Source organism: Pantherophis guttatus, chromosome 15 (genome assembly GCF_059756535.1).
Source record: "Pantherophis guttatus breed Tessera chromosome 15, ASM5975653v1, whole genome shotgun sequence".
Taxonomy (NCBI): Eukaryota; Metazoa; Chordata; class Lepidosauria; order Squamata; family Colubridae; genus Pantherophis; species Pantherophis guttatus.
The window spans coordinates 17,325,860-17,335,767 of record NC_142077.1 but is presented as its reverse complement, the minus strand read 5'-3'; the positions used below and the strand labels follow the sequence as shown (position 1 = coordinate 17,335,767).

Sequence of the window (9,908 nt, the reverse complement as noted above, 5' to 3'; positions counted from 1 at the left end):
AAGAGGGGGGGTCCCCCTCGTAGAGATGTGCCCGCCAGGTTTCCGTGCATTTCATCAGCCAAGGGCCCAGGGGAGGGGTGGGGGAGTGGCGGTGATCATTAGGGAGAGTCTTTATCCGAGGGAAACCACTGTTCCTCAGATAGCCAGATGTGAGTCCCTTTGTGTGAAGTGGGGCCGTGGGGTGCAGATGGGTCTGCTGACTACGTACCTGGCTCCCTGCCACGTGGCAGCAACCCTGCACGAGCTACTCGACGTCATTGCCGGGGTGGCGGTCGATACCCCCAGACTTATTGTCATGGGGGATTTCGACCTCCCATCCACAGGTGGGGCGTCAGAGGTGGCTCGGGAGTTCATGGCTTCCATGACGGCCTTGGACCTGACCCAGTTAGTTCAAGACCCCACTCACATAGGGGGACACACTCTGGACCTGATTTTTATCTCTGGTCAGTGGTTGAATGATCTTGGTAGAGGGGACCTAGACATCAAACCCTTGTCATGGACAGATCATTCGCTCCTTCACTTAGACTTTCCTACCGATTTCCCCTGCCGCAGGGAGACGGAACCAACCAGATGGTTCCGTCCCAGGCGCCTGATGGATCCCGAAAGGTTCCTGACGGAGCTTGGGCCGTTTCCTGAGACTCTAACACACGACTCGACTGAAGAACTGGTGGCCGCCTGGGAAAGGGCGGCCGCTGGAGCTTTGGACCGCGTCGTGCCTTTGCGGCCTCTGACTCGATGCCGATCTCAATTAGCTCCTTGGTTCTCTGAGGAGCTGAGAGAGATGAAGCATCGGAAAAGACACCTAGAGAGCATTTGGAGGACTAGTCAATCCGATTCTGACCAGACACAGGTGAGGTCTTATATCAAGACCTACCTAGTGGCGATAAAAGCGGCAAAATCTAACCATTTTTCCGCTCTTATTGCATCTGCAGAGAACCGCCCAGCTGCCCTGTTTAGGGTGACCCACTCCCTTCTTTGGGGGGGAGTACGGGAAGATCCCTTGCAGGGTTGTGCTGAGGATTTTGTGCAATTCCTGCATGATAAAGTCGCTCGGATTCGGGATGGCTTGAACTCCGATTGGATGAGTCCACGGGAGGAGACCGGGGCAGGTCTTGAGAATGTTATCTGGGAGGAGTTTGATCCTGTGACTCTCGAGGATGTGGACAGAGTTCTGGGTAAGATTAGTGCCGCCACGTGTTTATTGGACCCGTGCCCCTCCTGGTTGGTACTGGCCTCCCGGGAGGTTACACGAGGCTGGCTCCAGGGGATTATAGGTGCTTCTCTGAGTGAGGGTGCCTTTCCTGCCGCCTTGAAAGAGGCGGTGGTGAGGCCCCTCCTCAAGAAGCCTTCCCTGGACCCGGCTGAATTAGCTAACTATCGTCCAGTCTCCAACCTTCGTTTTGTGGCGAAGGTTGTTGAGAGCGTGGTGGCACGACAACTTTCCCGACACCTGGATGAAGCTATCTATCTAGACCCGTACCAGTCGGGCTTCAGGCGGGGGTACAGCACAGAAACGGCATTGGTCGCGTTGGTGGATGATCTCTGGAGGGCTTGGGACAGGGGTTGCTCCTCTGTCCTAGTCCTATTAGATCTCTCAGTGGCTTTTGATACCATCGACCATGGTATCATGCTGCAGCGGTTGAGGGGGTTAGGAATAGGGGGCACCGTTTTGCGGTGGTTCTCCTCCTTCCTCTCCGACCGCTCGCAGTTTGTGTTGGCAGGGGGACAGAGGTCGACCTCGAGGCGTCTCACATGGGGGGTGCCGCAAGGGTCAGTCCTCTCGCCCCTCCTGTTCAATATTTATGTGAAGCCGCTGGGTGAGATCATCCGTGGGTTTGGGGTGAAGTGCCATCTGTACGCTGATGATACTCAGCTGTACATCTCCACCCCAGACCACCCCAACGATGCCCTTGATGTGATGTCTCGCTGCCTGGAGGCCGTGCGGGTCTGGATGGGGAAGAACTTGCTCAGACTCAACCCCTCCAAGACCGAGTGGCTGTGGCTTCCGGCTCCCCGATATAGTCAGCAGGTGCCATCGCTAACTATTGGGGGTGAATCTCTGCCCCCCACAGAGAGGGCTCGCAATCTGGGTGTCCTTCTGGATGCACGGCTGTCTTTAGAAGAGCATATGACGGCCGTGGCCAGGGGGGCCTTTTATCAGGTTCGCCTGATTCACCAGTTGCAGCCCTTTCTGGATCGGGACGCCCTACGCACGGTCACTCATGCCCTTGTTACTTCCCGGTTGGACTATTGTAATGCTCTCTACATGGGGCTCCCCTTGAAGAGCACTCGGAGGCTCCAACTGTTCCAGAATGCGGCCGCGCGGGTGGTTATGGGCGCAACTCGTTGTGCCCATGTGACACCCCTCCTGCGCGAGCTGCACTGGCTCCCAGTGGTCTTCCGGGTGCGATTCAAGGTGTTAGTTACCACCTTTAAAGCACTCCATGGCATAGGACCCGGGTACCTCCGAGACCGTCTTCTGCCACCAATAGCCTCCCACCGACCAGTCCGTTCCCACAGAGAGGGTCTCCTCAGGGTGCCGTCAACCAAGTTATGTCGACTGGCGGCGCCCAGGGGGAGGGCCTTCTCTGTGGGAGCCCCAGCCCTGTGGAACGAACTGCCCCCAGAAATTCGTAAGATCTCCGACCTCCGGGCGTTTCGCTGCGCACTGAAGACCCTATTATTCCGCCAGGCCGGACTAGCAACACAATAGTTTTTAAATTGGGATATTTAAATTTATTGGGGTTTTAAATCTGAGCCACTTTATTTAATTATTTTAAATTTTATATTGTTGTTTTGTTTGTGTTTTTAAACAGGCTGTACACCGCCCTGAGTCCTTCGGGAGAAGGGCGGTATAGAAATAAAATTATTATTATTTATTATTATTAAAAGTCTGAGCGCGGGAGCACTCTTGCGCTCCCATAATGCAATGCGTGCCCCCATTTGCGCATGCACACAGGACACCCCCCCATGCTCCCCTGCACATGCGCCCCACACTGCGCATGCACATCCCCAAACATGCCCCCCCTCCATGTTCTTAACGGAGGACAACTAAGTACTGGCCCGTTCCATGGCGAGACAGTCGTTCCCCGGCCAGTGCATGGCGCTGCCAAAATCCATCATTTTCAACTGTTTTATAAAAAATTTCCATAATTCCCATTATCACATGCCTTTTGTGCATCTGAAAACAGCAGCGCTATTTGCTTCAATGGGGGTAATTCATAATATTCTAATTCTGGGGAGCCAGGATGGGATCTGAGGGGAGAAGCTCTGGCCTTGGGACTCAGGGGCTCAGCCGGCCTGAGGGGGAGACAGGGAGGCCCTGAGGAAACTCCGGGGCTTCAACCAAGATGGGCTTTATTCAAGGAGCCAAAGAAGAGATTAAGTTCCACACACAGAACAGAATCTGAAAAGGGATGAAAAAAGCCATGAAGAGAATTCTAGCTACATCCAGTTTCCTCCTTTCCTTCTTTCTACTAGAGGTTCCCGCCACAAAATGGAGGAGGCTGCGCTTTAGCTGTCCCTCTCACTGCCTGTAGGGGGCAGTCTATACTCTGGCCTTTAAGCCACACCTGGCCTCCACAGGCACTGAGAGCGACAGCTAAAGCTGGAAAAGACCCCGCATCCTCCATTTTGTCGCCCAAGTCCCTTTTTGGAGAGGATTCTTTTGCCCTCCGTAAAGAGACGAAGAGTTAGAATAATGGACAAATGGAGTCGAAAGAGACCTCAGAGGTCATCGGTCCAACTGCCCAGTGAAGGGTTTACTAGAGCGTCTTTCTCAGCCTTAGCAACCTGAAGAGGTGTGGACTTCAACTCCCAGAATTCCAATCAGCACTCAGGGTCCTTCCTCCACCGGGTCCTTCCATGATTTAGTGGTCCCTCTCACTGCCTATAGGGGGCAGCCTATACTCTGGCCTTTTAAGCCATACTTGGCCTCTGCAGGCAGCGAGGAGGACACCTAAAGCTGGCAAAGACCCCTGTGTTCCTTTAGGTACATTTTCACAAGGCCTTTTGGATACGAATAATATTTAATCTTTTGTGGTGTTTCCCTCTCAGCTCCCCTTCATCCTCTGGGCCTGGAGAGGAAAACCTGGACTCTCCGGAGCTTTCATTCCAGATCCAAGGGGCGACATTTCAATCTGGGCTCCATCCCCACAGAAGGGGCAGAATCTGGGGCTCCCCGACCTCTCCAGGCGACCAACGGTTCCCCCCTCAGAAGGAGCCGCTGTGGCTGAAGGGAATTCAAAGCCCCTTCTGGATTGGCTCATCCACCTGCCCCCAGGTGAAGGCAGCCATTTGGTGGTCATTTTTCAAATCTCAGGTCCAGGCCAATCAGAGCCTTGGCTTGTGACGTCAGAGGCTCCTCCTGAGCTCATTGGCTGGAGCTCACCATGGCAACCGCCAGCATCCTTGGGGAGTCTGGACCACATAATGGAGGCTCTGCTCAGCATCCCTGGAAAGTGGCTGGATTGGATGGCAGCACTGGGGGCATCGCAGGGCCTCCCTCGCCTGGGCTCCTCAGGAGGGAGAGACCCTCCCCTTTAAGGCAACTGAAGTATTCATTTATTTTCATTTTTTATTACATAGGCTTTTATACCACCTTTATTATTTCTCTAAATAGCCCAAGGCAGTGAACCTATCTAAGATTCCTTCATCCCACAAAAACAACCTTGTGAAGGCTGAGAGAGAGACTGGTTGCAGGTCACCCACCTGTCTTTCGTGGCTGAGATGGGACTCGTAAGTACTTGCGGGGGATCTGTCTTAATTCCAATGGTCATCACCTTTTCCTGTTATCAGAAATCATAGCAATACAAAGACGTCCAAATTGATGGAGAGCCAACTCCTTTGGAGGGTTTTGAGCAATGACATGCCTTGAGAGTGACTCGGAATCAAATGGGAAGCCAGAAGAATTTGAAGAGAGATCAGTATTGAGGGATTCTGTTGGTGTTTCTTGAACTAGGCCCCTTTAAGGTATGGGGGGAGACTTCAACTCCCAGAATTCTCCAGCCAGCCAGCATGCAGAATTCTGGGAGCTGAAGACCATCCATCCGTTAAAGGTTTTTACACAAAGTTGTTGTCGTGTAATTTAATGACTGATGTAGGCTATTGTCATTTGATTGTATTAACCCTCATCTGTTCCCTATTTGTAGGTTAAGATGACAATGAAAAGGAAGTAGTCAATAGAAGCCTACAGCTGAAAGGGACCTTGTAAGTCAACTGCCTGCCTGATTGATTGACTGATTGATGGATTAATTCTATGTCATCAAGTTGATGTTGATGCTGATGCCTAGCAGCCCATAGATGATTTTCTCCATGTAGATCTGCCCCAACCTGGTCCTTCGGGTCTCCCAACCTTCCCCCATCCCCACTATAGCTGCTTACTAGTGATCCTTCCCTTCTTTTCTTTCCTTCACCCACGTCAGCATTACCGACTTCTCCAGGGAGCTTTGTCTGCATTGATTGACAGCATTGAAACTGTGTGGATTCTGAGTGGCCAAAGAGGTAGATGGATGACTTGTCCCCAGTCTGGATTTTCAGGTCTCCCTAAAGTTCACCCATCCACACAATAATCAAATCCACTAACCTTACCCCAAATTGTCCCCTCCTTCTCTTCCCTTCCACCTTTCCCAGCATTAGGAACGTCTCCAGAGAGCTGGTTTTCACTTGATGTGCCCTCAAATATGATATTTTGAACCTGGTGCTTTGTAGCTGAGAACTGATCTGGGTAAATTATATCTAAAGGATCCTTTGGCAGGAGACCCCTCTGCAGATTGTTCATTGGTTCTTCACTCCTCCTGCATCTCATTCTAGCAGAAGATGATGGACTCCAAAACTTTAGGAAAAAGTCAGAATGGAGAAGGCAGGTTAGCAAAATTGGCCCTGAACGGAGAGAGGATGTGACTGTGTCTCTCCATTTTTCAAACAGGTGAGCAACAAGGAAGAAATGGTCAATATCCTTGGGCGATCTCTCAGTGACCACTGATGGTCCCAACCTCCAGGTTGATGAACTGAGAGACTCCTTTGACTTTCAGTCCCAGAAATTCCAGAAAGAAAATCAATGGATGAAAGATCAGCACAGCTGTCTCCAGGAGAAAGTGGATTAACTTAAGACCACAACAGAAGACCTGCAGAAAACCTGCAGAAGATCATGTCATCAGTTAGAGCTAGAGAACACATCTTTGATGAAATACATTGAAGAACTCCACAAAGAACTAGCCAATTGTCCATCTCAGCCGAGAGAAGGTGACTCTGAGAAAGACCTCGAAGAGGTGAGGAACCTTCCGCCAGAAGGTAAGAAATTCCTCCAGAGTCTACAGCATGAACTGGCTGAGATGGACCACAATTACCATGTGGAGAAAAGCCATTACAGCCAACTGAGAAAGTCGGACTATGAGAGAAAACAAGCAGAAGCACAGTCTGCAGCAGCCACATCAGACCTCCCAGATCCGGCTCTGGCCAGACTCACCTGGCACACTAGGTATCAAGCCCCCCCGCTTCTTCTCCCAGGTACACCAGATGAGAAACATGATGTAACTCTACTTTATTGGAAGGGCACATAAGAGAACCTTGCATGTCTGAAAGTACAAATCTCCCACCAAAGCTTTTGAAAGCCTGAAAAATGAGGGAGGGTCCTTTCTGAGGTTCTTTCTCTGCCAATTATGCACCTGGGGGCTCCCCTCCCCCCTTATCTGATCATTCCCTGTGCAGCATCTTCTCCATCTATTCTTCTATATTGTCATTAATACAGGCAGGATAGTTGAAGAAATAGGATTTTTTCAGGATGCAACATTTATATCGACTCTTAGACAAAGCTACTTTGATGTTGTTTTAAAAATACCACCCAGTTTTTAGAACAATATCTATGATTTCCTAATAGAGTGCATAAGTAAAATCCAGTAGAAAAATATATAATTTTTAGCAGGAGGACTTAACAAGCTCTCCTATTTTATATAAGAACAAACGAATGGCAGCTACAATGTGAATCTTTCATTAAGATTTCATTTGTACTTTTTCTCATATCATTTCTTTTTTTCAAATCTATTTTTCATTTCATTCAAAACCTCCAAAAAATGGGGGGGGGAATGACAGACAAGCCCCCAAAGCTAAATAAAACTAGATTAAAAAGTGCATAAAAAGATAAAAGGGGAGAAAAGAACCAGTTCAGATGAGGAAACCAGGAACAGGGGAAAAAACCCCTGCTGAGTCTGGCTGCCATCTTGGGGGGAGTCGGAAAAACACTTTCCTTCCAGTGGTTCAGCAGCTGCCACCCCTGGATGCTCAGCCAGCAGTCCTGAGTCCTGCAGGTCATTTTCCACCAGATGTCCAGGAATTTCAACCCCTGGCATGGTCCTTCCTGACCTGGGCAACTGGAGAGCCCACCTGGTTTCTGTCATGTGTGTTTTTCCCTATTGTTTATGGGAGAGGCATTCTTTGTCCAGTTCCTCTCATGAGTCCTCTCCAGTATGGTTGAACCTCAGGTGTAGCCCTCATCTTCCTCTGAGCACACAAGCCCCACAACCACGTCAAGGTCCTGCCTCACAGGGGGATTGTGGTTCTTCACACCGTCAGCCAGATTGGATGTCAGCTCTTCCAAGGAAAGCGGCCTTTGGCAATTGACCAATGGTGAGGTTGTCAATGCCATGGGTGTCGAAATGGGGCTCCAATTGTTTTGGGATTTCACTGATGGCAGTTATTCATCATGGGGCAAAAAAAGCACCAATTTAATATTTTAATAATAAAATAATAAATAAGCAAGAAGCAATAAATAAATAAAACTTAGCAACCTAGTTAGTATTTAAAAGTACCAGGCTCCCACTCTTCTTTCTTTTTAGCTTCCAAGGCCAGCCATCCCCACCCAAAAATCCAAAGCAGGAAATGCAGCGCAACCAAGGACACCAGGTGACCTCAAGAGACCCCAAATCCTCTCCCTTCAGCTAGGACTCTTCTTGTGGACAAGTCCTTGGTCCACTCACTTCTTCCCGCCTCCAAGTTGTCCACTGACTGCAGTCACCTGGGTTTTTCCGTCTCTTGAATGGAATCCATCCAAGAATTAAATAACAATAATATCATCATAATGGAAAAAACCTGATAACCAAATTAGTTCAAACACTTTCCAACCATCATATTGTTGAGCAAGGTAGAACGTCTGACATCCTCCTTCTTTCATCAATGATGGTGATGTTGGGGTTGATGGGTTCCGGTATGTAGGGTTCCACTGTGATGGAGGCCGACTCAACATCCTTAGTTGGTTGCTCTGGTGACACTTGCAAACACCTTTTTATGGGAATTGAAGAAAAAAACAATAATTCCCACATCACCATAATTGATGAAAGACGATGTCAGATATTCAGCCCTGGTCAACAATGCGATGGTTGGCATCTCTTCCATCTTGTGCAAGGTAGAACGTCTGACATCCTCCTTCGTTCATCAATGATGGTGAGGTTGGGGTTGATGGGTTCCGGTATGTAGGGTTCTACCGTGATGATGGCGGCCTCCACATCTTCACTTCATTGCTCTGGTGACACTTGCAGACACCTTTTCCTGGGGATTGAAGAAGAAAAAAAGAATAAAATATCACTGACTGGTACATTCTTTTCTTAACAAGGATAATAAACCTATTCTTAATGGGAGCCCCATTAGTGGAGATTTTCAAGGAAAGGTTGGGGGTTGGACTAGAAGACCTCCAAGGTCCCTTCCACCCCTGAGGGACTCTATCCTTTCTCCTGTTAGTCCCACCAACATTTTGGGAGGCTTTCAGTGCCCCAGGGCTCCCCAGGTTGTGGTGAGGCCACTCCCCTGATCAGGAGCAACTTACCTGCACTGGTGGAAGAAAACGCAGAGGCCAACCAATGCATAGACCCCAAGGACAAACAAGGTCACTTTCCATGGTCTCTAAGGACGTTCTGGGGTCTGTCAAGGGATGGTCACAGCAGCTCATTTGGGTCCATCTCTCTGTCTCTCTGATCCACCCAAGCTTTTATAGCCTGCATGGCCCCACCCATCAACGGAAAAGAGTTCAACAAAATCCAGCAGGTGTGAGATTCAAATAATTTAACAACCGGCTCTGTGCCCTCGTGACCATTTTAAGTATAAAAAAATGGATATTAAGTCTTATTTTGGGGGGATGTCTTACTTTACAGCAGGTGGGGGGAGGGAGGCTGCACAGAATTCAGCACCTGGCGCCCAGATTGCTTCTGTTTCTGTCCATTTGACTCGTATGATGGACAGTAGAAATCTTATGATCTGTGTGAAGGTTATAGAGAACAGCAGACTTAACAGTATCTGAATGAGGATGGTGTATATTTTATACAGTTTGTCCTGAGAGCATCAACCAGGCAGGGCAACAGTGCAGTGTTGAAAAACGAATAAAAGTAGTAAAAACAGTAAAAGTCTGGCTCTAAAGAGACTCATTATCATCTGAAGCATAAAAAAACACCCTGTAATTCACTTAGTAATGGCCGAATCAGAAACCTATGGCTGGCAGAACCCAACTTCCCTTCCTGATATAAATTGTGCAGCACAAGATTCCAAGAGTCCTTCAAAGGAAGGTCAAACTGGCCTTGAACTAACTCACTCCATGCTCTTTTTCATGGCCAGGAAGCCTACATTGAACAGGAGCTTCTCAAGGGGTTTAGGAAGCACCGGGGAGGCTCCCATCCACAGACCCCCCTGGAAAAGCCAGCCCTTGGCTCCTCTGTGCCCCTCCAGCCAGGAGGACCTTGGGAGGAAAGCATCCATGGGGGGGGGGGGGAGATCAGTTTGAGGAACTAAGAGGGGCTGCCAGATCCCCCCCTCCCCATTGACTATGTCAGCCACAACGGAGGGTGAAGGAAGGAATGGGGTTATCAGGAGACGAGGGAAACGGTGGATATCAGAGGAGACTTTCGGCTGAGTTCATAGCTGGGATG

The 9,908-nt window shown here is 49.3% G+C and overlaps 1 long non-coding RNA gene across 1 annotated transcript; it reads left to right on the top strand.

Annotated features, from left to right (window-relative positions):
• Positions 1 to 4,410: 4,410 nt before the first annotated feature.
• On the top strand, positions 4,411 to 9,389 carry LOC148112019 (uncharacterized). Its single transcript, XR_015730023.1, has 3 exons — positions 4,411 to 4,737; positions 5,151 to 5,208; positions 5,927 to 9,389. It is a non-coding gene; the product is annotated as an uncharacterized LOC148112019 (long non-coding RNA).
• The last annotated feature ends 519 nt before the right edge of the window (positions 9,390 to 9,908 follow it).